Source organism: Thamnophis sirtalis, unplaced genomic scaffold, assembly GCF_051295495.1.
Source record: "Thamnophis sirtalis isolate CommonGarterSnake01/CBP01778 unplaced genomic scaffold, rThaSir2_p1.2 scaffold_1, whole genome shotgun sequence".
Lineage (NCBI taxonomy): Eukaryota > Metazoa > Chordata > Lepidosauria > Squamata > Natricidae > Thamnophis > Thamnophis sirtalis.
The window spans coordinates 5,987,790-6,001,482 of NW_028261381.1; positions in this window are offsets into that span (position 1 = coordinate 5,987,790).

Genomic DNA, 13,693 nt, shown 5'->3' on the forward strand with positions numbered 1-13,693 from the left:
GATGCTCAATGTATTATTTAATTTTTAAAATATATTGACTTTTCCATTGTGGTGTGCTAAGCATCTTGGCAGCACCAGCAAATCAATTGCATTCTTTTAGTCATGAGGCGCAATGTTTTAAATTAGATGAATGCATGAAGACATGTATTGAATTAGTCAGCAAACCAGATGGAACCAATACCAAAAGACAAAACTCCAGATATTCATTTTTTAAAAAATGGGCTACTCTTTAACATATTAGGAATGTGAAAGCAATTGTAAAGCATGGGAGCCACAATATTCGGGCAGAAAAGGTTATTTAAAAACCTTTTTTTTTAAAATTAGATTGCTGTTCAAATAACATTTTACAAATGCAAATCAAGATTTCATTAACATAAAAGAAAGCATAAATACTATGGATATTATTGATATATATACAAATTACAGATAATGAAATGTAGGTTATTTGCTACAGTTTTCATTTTTAGAATGCTTATATTATAAATTATATAATACAGGCTAGCAAATAATTATTAGATAACCTGTGACCTATTGGGTCATTGTTTCAGTTATATTTCTTTATCAGATTTCATAATGCCTGAAACAATTACAGAACTTTTAATGTACTGCCTACGTTGAAAAATTTCTTTAAAATTTAGGGAGCTGTTCAAAGATGTATTCATAATCTTAACCAAATAGCACAGTCAAATATCAGCAGATAACCACCGGAAATGTTTGATGACATTTTATATTATGTCACAAAATGCTTTGATACAATTTTTAAGTCATAAAAAGTTTTATAATATTTAGCCATTTTAAATTCCAGAGGCATCATGGATTCTAGTTTTGGACATATTTTGTAAGTTGCCCTGTGTTTCACCCAGTCAAAGATTAAAAACACAAGAGTTTTAATAGAATATAGATGAGACATTCTTTATTTTCTTCAACTGATTCTAACCTATTTGATTTTTCCCCCATGGGCCATATTTATCAGAGGTGGGTTCCTACCAGTTCACACCTATTCGGTAGAACCGGTTCGTCAAATCTACCGAACCGGTTAGAAGAGGTTCCACCAGTGGACCCGGAAAGCAGGCCACACCTACAGAAGAGGATCCAAAATTTTTGGAAACCCACCACTGGTCCTTGGATATGATTATTCTACACTATCATGCTCCTATTTATAAAACTCAGTGCCTCTGTGAAAGGCAAGGATGACTACTGCGTTTGTGGTGCAATCAGAACATTGCGTGTGTTGAAGTTGTTTTAACGCAAACCAAAGATGCCTTTTAAAAAACAAGTTTACATCGTATTCTTATGCATGCCAGTGCTGTGTGTGAGGTCATTTAAGGTGGTTCTGACAAGTGTTGTCGGCATCTTCATATCCGGTCACATGGGCAGCAAGCCACTCCCATCCGGTCACATGGGCGGCAAGCCACTCCCACAAAAGAGGCCACACCCACAGAGTAGGTTCGAACAATTTTTGAAACCCACCACTGATCAAGCATTGCCAGTCTTTACTCAAAGTATAGAAAGACTTGACATTTCCTCTGTTTGGGACTTTCTTTCCAATATCATGTCATAGCACAACTTTGTGAGACCCCCCCCTCACTTTGCATTTGATGCTAGTGGAAAATATCCCTTGTCCTCTGCCACCCCTTGCCAACTCTTTGGACAGCAAAAAGTTTTGCTCTTCAATTGCTTCCCAAAGAATGAGGAAACTAGCAATATGTCAGTGACACTCTTGGTGTTTCTACTGAATCCCTGAATTTGGTTTAACCTCCTTCTTCAGAAGATGGCCTGCTGCGATCGTGCATCACGGAGAATCCTGTTCCACTGCCAACATTTAATTTCCAGTTGTATAGTCTCTATGTGAAAAAATAAGATAACAGTAAAAAAAAAATATTCATCGTTTACAGACTACAGTATGTTTCTACTACTTAAGAAAAGAGACATGGAAGGGTGCCATGAAATATGTGAATAAAAGCAATTCAGTGGGAAAAAAACATTTTGGTGACCAGTTGAAACATAAATCCATCAGTTGAGGATCAAGCAGTGGTGGGATTCAGCCAGTTCGCACCTATTCGGGAGAACCGGTTGGTAACTTTCTAAGCAATTCGGAGAACCGGTTGTTGGAAGAAATCTCCTTTTGTTTTTTCCCCACTTTGCAGGGCTAATCCTGTAAGGAAGGCAGGAAGGAAACATTCTGGTGTTGTTTCTAGCCTCATCTTTATTGCCCTGCTTACAGAAACTGCCTCTCCGGTTAACCCTTAATACATTCTAACAGCTAAGACGAAGCGCCCATCAACGTAAGTGACGTTGAGTTGGCCACGCCTACCCAGTCACATGACCACCAAGCCCCACCTACCCAGATGGTCATTAGGGCAGAGAACCGGTTGTTAAATTATTTGAATCCCACCACTGATTGGTAGTTATACTTTCCGAGGCAATTACGTCTTTGTCCAATCAGATTCTAGATGCAACCAATCGGATGGTTAAAAGTGGTGTCAGAAAGCTTGTAAGTTTCAAGACTCTGTTAATATAGTTTTACAATAAAATATAGTTGCGTTTCCTGTCTGTTTACCCAGAGGGGCAGACATAAGGAAAATAACATTCTCACAAAGATGAGTAATGATAAGAAATGGTTTTTTTTTCAAAGCACATGTCTTTTAATTTTAAGTATCAGCGGATGCCTGATAAATCCAGAATAAAACTTAAATCTTTGCTGTGATAAACTCTAGTGGAAAATGTGCTAGAGATAGGGGGAAATGTCAAGAATGTTTGAAATGCAAGGCACACTTGTCACCAGTAGATGGCGAAGACTGGCTGCATAATACATTTACTCCTTAGTAGTGAGATAATAGTAATACAGTACAGAAGTGTGTAATCAATCCAAATTACAGTATTTGTCAAAGTACTGAATAGAAAAACCTCCTTTTCTTCAGAGGTTACAAATTTGCTATTTTTCATGGATTCTTCCAGATAGACAGCTCTGATGGTCCTGTAGGAAGTTATCACCCAGCCCTCTCCCAGAAAAATGAAGTATCCTAGGAAATGTTGAAAAGGCAGAACATTTCTCTGGATGTGAAAAGAAAGAAACATGTTTTAAAAGACAGAATAGCTGCCTGTTGCTTCCTCCCCATCCCCACTTTGTCCATGGGTCATTAAGAAGGCCAAGCTAGTCCACTTTACATAATAAAGGCTTCTCCACTTCAGCTGCAGGGGGGGTGGGATTAAAGCATGATAATATTGGCCCTTTACTCAACTGACCACATGGCATCTGAGAACTCAACCAAACCTGGATTCAAAACACAGCCTAGAGAATTGCCCCTGCATGGCCCCATGGGAGTCTGACAACCAATCAGAATACATTTCTTACACAGGAACAGGAAACAGAGAGGTGGGACTGAACAGGTTATAAAAAGCCTAGCAAGCCCCTCCCTCAGCCCTTCTCTTCTTCTCCACCAACATTGAAGCATGTGATCACCTTTTCTGTTCAGGGCTCAAGCCATGCGGTCCTGTCCACCATTAAAACCATCTTTCCAAGCAGCCTCCATGTCTCCAGTGTCTTTTTCCCCACTTGGAGCCGAACCCAGAAGGACATTTCTTTCATCAGTCCCAAACCAAAGTTGTTATATAACTATCATTGCCCCTTTCCTAACTGATTCTTTAGTAGCACGAGAGAAGATTTTCAACATTTTACAAGTTGGCCACCCCCACCCAGTCACATGGCTGGCAAGCCACTCCTACCAGGTCACATGGCCGTCAAGCCACTCCCACAAAGCAGGCCACACCTACAGAAGAGGTTCTAAAAAAAATTGAAACCCACCACTGACTTGAACTGAAAAAAATGTCATGGATGACTTGGTAGATAAAGGTGTTTTTTTTCCCCAAAAAAACCCATGCAAGAACAAATTAAGAAGTGTTATGCCAAAGTCTGTTTTTTTTAATGTTCAATAAGAACTTAAGTATTGAAACCAATTTACAGGCAATTTTGAAGTCATGCAGGAAAGCACAATTCCGTGCCAGCGGGGCTGCTGTGGGACTCAGGGGAAGCCCTTTATACAGACAGAAGACCAGCTATATCACTGCCAAGACAGCGAGAATAAATAACAAAGAAGAACCGTCGGCTGGCTGATAAATGTCAGCAGAACAGTTGAAATAGAATGATTGCGAGACGGACCGAATAGCGGAATTGTGGACTTATTGTTCTGAATCTCTTCAGTCCGTGGTTGCAGCCCATCAGCTGTGCAACTTGGCCATGGTTTCGAACTGGGTGTAAAGCACCACTTTGGGACAAGAGGAAAAGAAAAATCAGCGCTCTTCTCCCTTGTAATTATCTATTCTATCCTTTCGTCATGACAAAACAGAAGTTATAATGTAACATGGCGCTTAGTCCTACAATGCTACCAGTTTAGAAGAAGAAGAGCCAAGGTGGCGCAGTGGTTAAATGCAGCACTTCAGCTGACTGCTAGATCAGCAGTTCAGCGGTTCAAATCTCACCGGCTCAGGGTTGACTCGGCCTTCCATCCTTCCGAGGTGGGTAAAATGAGGACCCAGATTGTTGGGGGCAATATGCTGACTCTCTGTAAACCGCTTAGAGAGGCCTGAAAGCCCTATGAAGCGGTATATAAGTCTACTGCTATTGCTATTGCTATTTACGTGCTGTATAAAAGAAAACCCACCATTAAATGGCAAGGCACGATTGAAGGAGCCATATTTCCTTGCCTCTATTGAATGATAGATAATCATAGTTGGGCTCAAGTATCATCCTTTCCAGATTTCTAAGAATCTTTGCCTCATACCAAATCCCCCAGGATGTTTGATGATTATTCTGTGAGGGTTAGTGTTAGGGTTAGGTGGTGGGTTTCAAATTTTTTTAGAACCTCTTCTGTAGGTGTGGCCTGCTTTGTGGGAGTGGCTTGCCACCCATGTGACCGGATGGGAGTGGCTTGCCAGCCATGTGGCTGAGTGGGAGTGGCTTGCCAGTCATGTGACTGGGTGGGCATGGCCAACTTGTAAAATGTGGTGAAACTCACTTAACAACGCTCTTGCTTAGCAACCAAAATGTTGGCTCAGAAACTCTGGCATTTGAAGCACGCAAGTCTTAAAGCTGTCAAGTTACAAGACCCTTGCGCCCCTAACCATTTAGGGGGAAAAAAACCAGGGGTGTTCAAACTTGACAGCTTTAAGACTTGTGGACTTCAACTCTCAGAATTCCTCCTCCAGTCATGTTGGCTCAGGAACTCTGGCATTGAAGTGTGCAAGTCTTAAAGCTGTCAAGTTACAAGACCCTTGCACCACTAACCCTTTAGAAAAAAACCTCCAGGGGTGTTCAAACTTGACAGCTTTAAGACTTCAAGGTTTAGATAGGACTTATCATAACTGAAAAAACCAGGCAGGTCCTTTAAAACTCTGTAACCTTTTATTCAGTAGCTGAAGTAGTGTAACAACTCTCGCAACAATGTATTAAATGAAGCCGGCTAGGCGGCTGCAGGAACAGCTGAAACAATAGAGCAATCAGCAAGGTTGTTGCTCTAACAAGACAGTTAACTGTTTAAACGGCTTGCCTTTTATACTGCAAGTACCTGGCTCGTGTTACAGCTCGCGCTGATGACAGCTCGAACGGTCGAGGACTTTCTTCAATACACAACAGGACTCTTAGAGGTGGGCGGGGGGATTGGTGAGCCAGCCAATCATTGAGTGGCAGGTGGGGCAAGCATGGTGCGGACGGGCGGGAGGAGGGAGCCAGTTCTAAATGGCACGGTAGATTTGTGGAACCTCTTCTATAGAAGAGGTTAGAACTGGCAGGAACCCACCCCTGGTTTCACCCCATCTTTTAAATTGCTTGAAGGAACTTCTTTTTTTAAAAAAAAATTAAAAACGAACACAACAACTTTGCCCTGTGTCTAGGACCCAATGTGAGCTGTTTTCATGGCATATTTTCTCCAAGGACATGATTGGAAGGTGCTGCTTCATTTAATAATCAGGAAAGAACCCACTCAACTCCATTCTTGAAATTAAGTGTACTTTTACTAATTACAAATGATAAGTAGCGAAGCAAAGCTGAGTCTGGATAAATTGGCGTGAAAGCAATGGATATCATGTATAATTCAATCCCCTCCCCTTGGCACCCCATTCCATAGTCCAATAATAATTCACCCAACTGTCAGGTGGGAGATATCTTCAAAAAACATCATCAGGGTGGAATGCTGGACAGTTGGCCTTGGCGGGAAACTCCCTTTCTCCACACACGCAAAGAGATGGTCAGGACAGCTTCTAGAACACTCCTCCAGCACATAATGATTCCCCTCCCAAATACCATGCCCCCCCCCTTCCCCGTTTCAATGGCAGCCGAAGCAGCAGCAAAGCAGAGGCTGACACTCATGGTGAAAACCTAGGGAAACTCTTTGGAGAACAAACCCATTGTAACGCTTCAAAGAGGTGGGCAGTGAAAGTTGTGTGGACAAACATTTGATTGGTGGATGGTTCCAGAAACAAACGCTTGCCTCTATACGTTAAGTCTGGTACTTTGAAAATGTACTTTCCCATTCTAGAATTTATAGAGAAGAAAAACTAAACATAGCTGCTTTTTTCCACACACAACATCTTCCTTCTGAAGCGCTTTGAAATTGGGAACCAGCATTTTGATGATTTTTGCCTTTCTTCCTGGGCTGAGATATGACACATAACACCTATCCTCCGCGAGCTGCACTGGCTACCTGTCGATCTCCGGGTACGCTTCAAGGTGCTACTTGTCACCCATAAAGCCCTTCATGGTAGTGGATCTGGGTACTTGAGAGACCGCCTACTGCCAGTCACCTCCACGCGACCAATTAGATCACATAGATTAGGCCTCCTCCGAGTTCCATCTGCCGGTCAGTGTCGACTGGCAACCACGCGGAGGAGAGCCTTCTCGGTGGCGGCTCCGACCCTTTGAAACGATCTCCCCGTGGAGATTCGTACCCTCACCACCCTCCAGACCTTCCGCACAGCCCTTAAGACCTGGCTATCCCGTCAGGCCTGGGGCTAAAAACTGTAACCCACCCGAATGGTATGAATGTTGTGTTTTTTAATTATGTATTGTTCTTACATGTAAAATGTCTGTTTCCCCCCTCCCTTGAGTTGTAAGCCGCCCTGAGTCCCCCCAGGGAAAAGGGCAGCATATAAATAAACTTTCATAACTCATAACTCATAACTCATGATTATCGCTACCCAGGAGCAGCAACGCAGAAAATTTGACGTCTAATCTGAGAGGAGCATCAGATTCTACTGTTACACTCTTGAGAACAACAAAGAGAATAATCTGACGAAACTGAATTTTCAGAATAAACCCATGTGTTAATGTTTCACGTTCAACGTATCATTTTTGTGCCATCTCCAAGAATATGCAGACCCTCATATATTGCCTACCACTAACACATTCAGATTCTTTGACCTTCCCATAAACATGTTTGACAAATAGGGGGGGGGGGAAATGTTCCAATAAATAATTCTGGCTGGCAGGGTCCAGGAGGAGGGTCTTCTCTGCTATTGCTGCTGTCCTCTGGAAGTTCTCCCCCCCTCCCCCAATGTGAGGTTGCCCCAAACCCTCCTATTCTTTCGTAAGGGCCTAAACACGTGGCTTTGCCAGTTGGCTTGGGGCCCCGGGGAGGGAACAGCACAGTGGAGATGTTTGATTGAGTAATAATAGATCCACCTCCACCCCCACTTCACCCCTGCCTTTCCCACGTGTCTGGTTTTAAGGTTTGATTTTAACTTTTTATGTTTTAACTTAGATGTAACTATAAACCACCCAGAGTTATGGTAAGCTGTTCTGAGCCCCCTCGTCCTACACCAAAGCACGCCGAGACAAAGATACTTCAAGGATTTATTCACACAGACAGGACCTTGGCAACAATCCAGCACAGACAATACAGTGGCAGCAATCCAACACAGACTAACCTTGGCAGCAATCCAGCCTGCCAAGCTAGCCATGAAAAGTTCTCCAACTTTAGTGAATATGTTGATTCCTGCAAAAGGGCATGTGCACAATCATTCCTTTTATAGTCTTGAGAGGAGCCTAATTACCACCAGCTGAGTGCAATTATCTCCTGTAACTGCGCAACTGTTCCTTACACCTATTAGCTCTTCAGTGCCGGGCATCCAGGAACAACTCCTTTGGCTCCTCCCCACTGCTCCAATGCATGACGTTTGGATCACACTCCCTTGTCTCCTCCCCACTGGTCCAAGGCTCGGGCGCCTCCTGGTGGCCAACCAGCCTCTCTGCGCCCTGCTCGGAGTCGGAACCCTGTCCAGGGTCCTCCACGTCCTCCAGAGCCGACTCATGGGGCCCCACGCTGTTGGAGTCTGGTGGCAGCTCCAACGGCTCCTGCTGGGCCACAACAGTAAGATTTGGTAAGATGAACAGACAATTAATGGATGGATGGATGGATGGATGGATGGATGGAAGGAAGGAAGGAAGGAAGGAAGGAAGGAAGGAAGGAAGGAAGGAAGGAAGGAAGGAAGGAAAGAATACTGGGAGAATATTGGGAGATTTGTTCTGAATATTCTGATAATACTGAGAATAAATCAGAGAATAAACCAAAATCAACTAAAATAAAAAAGGCAGAATATGTTTAGCAGCCATCAGATGCTGAGCAAATGAAGGTTTTATACAGATCTGTCACTAATAACATGTATACGATCCAGTTTACGGATGATAGAGAAAACAGTTGTGGTGAGCATCAATAGAAATCCAGAACAAAGGCTAAATAATATTGAATCTGCAAAAATGACTAGACATAAATGATCAATCACAGTTAGTAAATGTCAGAACCAGACAATTTGGAATACAATTTTGTCAAAAAGCCATACAGAGTACATTTATGAGAAAAGGTCAGTATGGACTTCAACTTAGTCATCAAATAAATACTAACAGTCTGACATATTTTATTTGTCTGAGAGAAAAGAAAAAGCAATAATATGCCATGAAAACTTAATTAATTAAGTTGAAACAATACATTCCAAAATGCTTTGGGGGAAAAGAATCCTTTTTTTTATAAAACAAAACAAATCACTCTATTAGCTCCTCAATCTCCAACGTAATTTCTTCCATATTAAACATTAAACAATAGCCCTGAACAAAACAGTGCTACAGCTAGTCCAGAATGCAGCCGCGAGAGCGATATTGGGTGCACCGAGGTACACCCACGTTACACCTGTCCTCCACGAGCTGCACTGGCTACCTATTGGTCTCCGGATGCAATTCAAGGTGTTGGTTATCACCTTTAAAGCCCTACATGGCTTAGGGCCAGCGTACCTGTGAGACCGCCTACTGCCACACTCCTCCCAACGGCCGGTAAGATCCCACAGATTGGGCCTCCTTCGGATGCCGTCAGCCAGACAGTGTCGGCTGGCGGGCTCCCGAAGGAGAGCCTTCTTTGTGGCTGCTCCGGCCCTTTGGAATCAGCTACCCCCAGAGATCCGGACCTTACCCACCCTCATGGCCTTCAGAAAAGCTGTTAAAAACTGGCTGTTCCGGCAGGCCTGGGGCTGTTGACCTCATTGTTGAGGTCCAGCCCCGGTTAGAATGAATGCATGTGTTTTGTGAATTTTAAACTATCCTTTTCTTATTTTCCTTTTCTTTTTTTCTTTCTTCTTTTGTAAGCCGCCCGGAGTCCTTCAGGATTGGGGGGGCATATAAATTTCATTAAACTTAAACTTATTGCTTAGACTAAGAAAGTGGCTTGAAGCAAAATAGTGACAAACCATTCCTGCAGCATTGCTAAAAAAACAACAACATGGATATGACACCAGGATTTGTCCTTTCCTCAGCAATTTAACAAGATTACAAACCTTCTTGTCATTATCTATTCTAAATGAGGCATCATTTCCCCATCTTCCAGCAAGCTAACTTCAGAGTTATAATATTCATTTGTTGCAGAGATACCTATTCCTTATTCTGTTTTAACAGCAATCACAAGCTTCAGTATTTTGTTTCTCAAAAGTATTCCAATACTGATGGCCATTTTTGTTGCTACAATCTTTTTGTTGTTGGCATGATTAGATGATGCTCACATGATCGTGATTCCTTTCCATGAGTCCATTATTTCAAGAACTATTTCTATTTTAAAATAAAGTTTTAAAAAGTCAAGTAATGAAAAGGGAAAATGCCTCAGTGCAATAAAGACATTATTCAGATGTTCATATATCATTTAATACATATAAAATGCATGCATGTATGTATGTATTTATGTGTACATCTATATCTATACCTATACCTATATCTGTCTGTCTATGTGTCTATTCTTTACAAACCAGGTTTGCACATGATGAGTCTCCCCTATATCCATACTTCTTGTCTTCTATGCCTTTAGCGCTTCCAAAATGCATTTACAAAAGAGTATTTTGTAGCGAAAATATATTTAGAGAGATCTGTGCAGATTTGTAAGGATACATAAGGATTTTTTTTAAAAAAAAGCAAAAATGTATGGAATGTTCTTGTGCAACTAACACAAACTGGCAATAGACTGACTGATCTATTCTTAATAATGATTTATTAGGTTTATATGCCACCCTACATCGAGCAACTCTGGATGGTACTTAATTCTTAATTGATATAGTGGTGCTTTCTTCCATAGTTTTATGGTACCAGCCAGTGGTGGGATTCAAATAATTTAACAACTAGTTCTCTGCCATAATGACCATCTGGGTAGGTGGGGCTCGGTAGTCATGTGACTGGGTGGGCGTGGCCAACTCAAGGTCACTCACGTCGATGGACGCTTCACCTTAGTTGTTACAATGGTAATAAGGGTTAACCGGAGAGGCAGTTTCTGTAAGCAGGTCAATAAAGATTAGGGTAGAAACAACACCAGAATGTTTCCTTCCTGCCTTCCTTACAGGATTAGCCCTGCAAAGTTTGAAAAACCAAAAGGAGATTTCTTCCAACAACCGGTTCTCCGAACTGCTTAGAAAGTTACCAACCGGTTCTCCTGAATAGGTGCGAACTGGCTGAATCCCACCACTGCTACCAGCCTTCCTCAGTTTTCTATTTATCATTTCTAGGATCACCTGTCAACCATGCTAATAACCATGCTAGGATGATGTGCACTTAAATGCCAATCATTTAAGGAGGACCAAGTTACCATTTTATTTTTAAATTGAAATCAAAATTTGGTCAACAGACGTTTCAAGTTTGAAACTTGTAAGCTGTTTGACCAAACTTTCCTAATATCAGCATTGTTCATTTAAACATAATAGTCTCTGTAAACTAGTGATTCTGCTGGGTTAAATTACATTCTTCGGCTAAAACAGTGTAACAACAACAACAACAAAAGTTTTAGATTGCCTCAGTTACCATAAGCTCATTTTTAGAGAAGGAGAAACAGAAACGTCCTTCGGCAGAGTATGAAAAAAACTGATAAATGATGTAAACAGGAGTAGCAGGAAAATGTCAGTTAGCTATAAACTGTACAAATTCTATTGTTTTCCTACTGTTGTGGCTTTACGTAGTGCTGATGATTTCTGCAGATTATAGGAAGCAACATAAACCTCCGAAGAGATCAGTCCTGATACCAACTTCAATAGTGAAAGGAAATGTGGGTGTTATTTTCAAAAATGTAATAATGTTGAGGTAAGAAAAACCAACCTTAAAGCACCATCTTATGTAGGACGGAAAAAAGCAGTCTTATTGATAGAAGCTGATAAGCCTTGAGTTTCTTAAACTGGGCTGGATTCTGCAGCCCCTAAGAATCGCAGACAGTAGCAAGGATAATGAAAGAAAAATAAGTTACTTTTCTAGCAAAGGAACAAAATCCTTATTTTATTTTTTCTTATTTTGCTTTTTTTTTTACTATTTCATTTTATAGTACTCTTTTCATTTTATAGCTGCACATATTATTATTACCAACTCTGGGAAGCTCCCGACCCTTCCAGTGTAGTCACACCTTGAGGAGTGAATATTGTCCACCAGTCCTCGACCTTAATTTATCTGACTTCACATGTATCATTTTACCCTTGCCAATTCCTAATGCCATGGATGCTGCCTGTTACTTCACAAGGCAGATGTTCAAATGTTTAAAAATGTTGACCAAGTTCTAGTAGCAGTATAACAGAGTTGGGAGATAGCTTAGAGGTCTTCTAATCCAAGCCCCTGTTCAGGCAAGAAACCCTAGATCATTTCAAACAAATGATTGTCCAATCCCTTCTTAAAACGTCTAGTGTTGGAGCATCCGGCAAAATGGTCTTTGAAAGCCCATTGATCACTAAGGGATAGCAGCAGTGGTGGGATTCAAATAATTTAACCACTGGTTCTCTGCCCTAATGGCCATCTGGGTAGGTGGGGCTCGGTGGTCACGTGACTGGGTGGGTGTGGAAAACTCAACATCACTCCCATTGATGGGCGCTTCGCCTTAGTTGTTACAATGTAATAAGGGTTAACCGGAGAGGCAGTTTCTGTAAGCAGGGCAATAAAGATGAGGCTAGAAACAACACCAGAATGTTTCCTTCCTGCCTTCCTTACAGGATTAGCCCTGTAAAGTAGAAAAAAACAAAAGGAGATTTCTTCCAACAGCCGGTTCTCCTAACTGCCTGGAAAGTTACCAACCGGTTCTCCTGAATAGGTGCGAACTGGCTGAATCCCACCACTGGATAGCAGAGTACCAGTGTTGAGTCATTAGAATGATAGAATATCTGTGCAAATGTGAGCCAAAAATATAATAAGTGTGTGTGTATGAGAGATACTTAAAAGTGGGGAATCATGTGTGCATGCATATAAATAAATGTCCCTCAGTTACAATCCTGAATTTTGTGTGGTCCCTGTGTTGTTCATCACAGGGACAATCACAGGGACCATTTGGCCAGTCTGCCAACCAATGTTCATGTATTGGAATATGTTCTGACCCTCCTCATCCTACACAAAGGAAGCCGAGACAAAGATACTTCAAAGATTTATTAACACACAGACTAGACTTTGGCAGCAATCCAGCCTGCCAAGAGAGCCACGATAGCTTCTCCAGCTCTAGTAAATACGTTGACTCCTGCGATGAGCGTATGGAAAGCCATTCCTTTTATAGTCTTGAGAGGAGCCTAATTACCACCAGCTGAGTGCAATTATCTCCTGTAACTGCATAACTGTTCTTTACTCCTATTAGCCCTCCGTTGCCAGGCATCCAGAACCAACTCCCTTGTCTCCTCCCCACTGCTCCAATGCATGACGTCAGGATCACACTCCCTTGTCTCCTCCCCACCCAAGGCTTCACTTCAGGAGCACGCTCCCTTTGGCTCTCCCCGCTGCTCCAGGCCTCAGGCGCCTCCTAGTGGCCAACCAGTCTCTCTGTGCCCTGCTCGGAGTCGGAACTCTGTCCAGGGTCCTTCACATCTTCCAGAGCCGACTCATAGGGCCCCTCACTGTCGGAGTCTGGTGGCAGCTCCAACGGCTCTTGCTGGGCCACAACAGAATATTATGTGCCTTTACTTGATTGGACACAAAATGATGAGATGATGGTTATTTGGCAAAGGCTTTTACACGAATAAGCAAAAAACAAAAATGTAAGAACAGTGTGCCTTTCAGTGAGATATTGTGATATTGTGATATTGAGTCTCACTACACTCAATAAGATTGCTTTAAATTCATTATTAACATGGCGGGGGGGTCAAAGTGAAGATGGGTCAAAGTTTCAACCCATCATTTAGAAATAGCAAGAGTTCTAAAATATCTTTGCCCTGTTTCCTAATT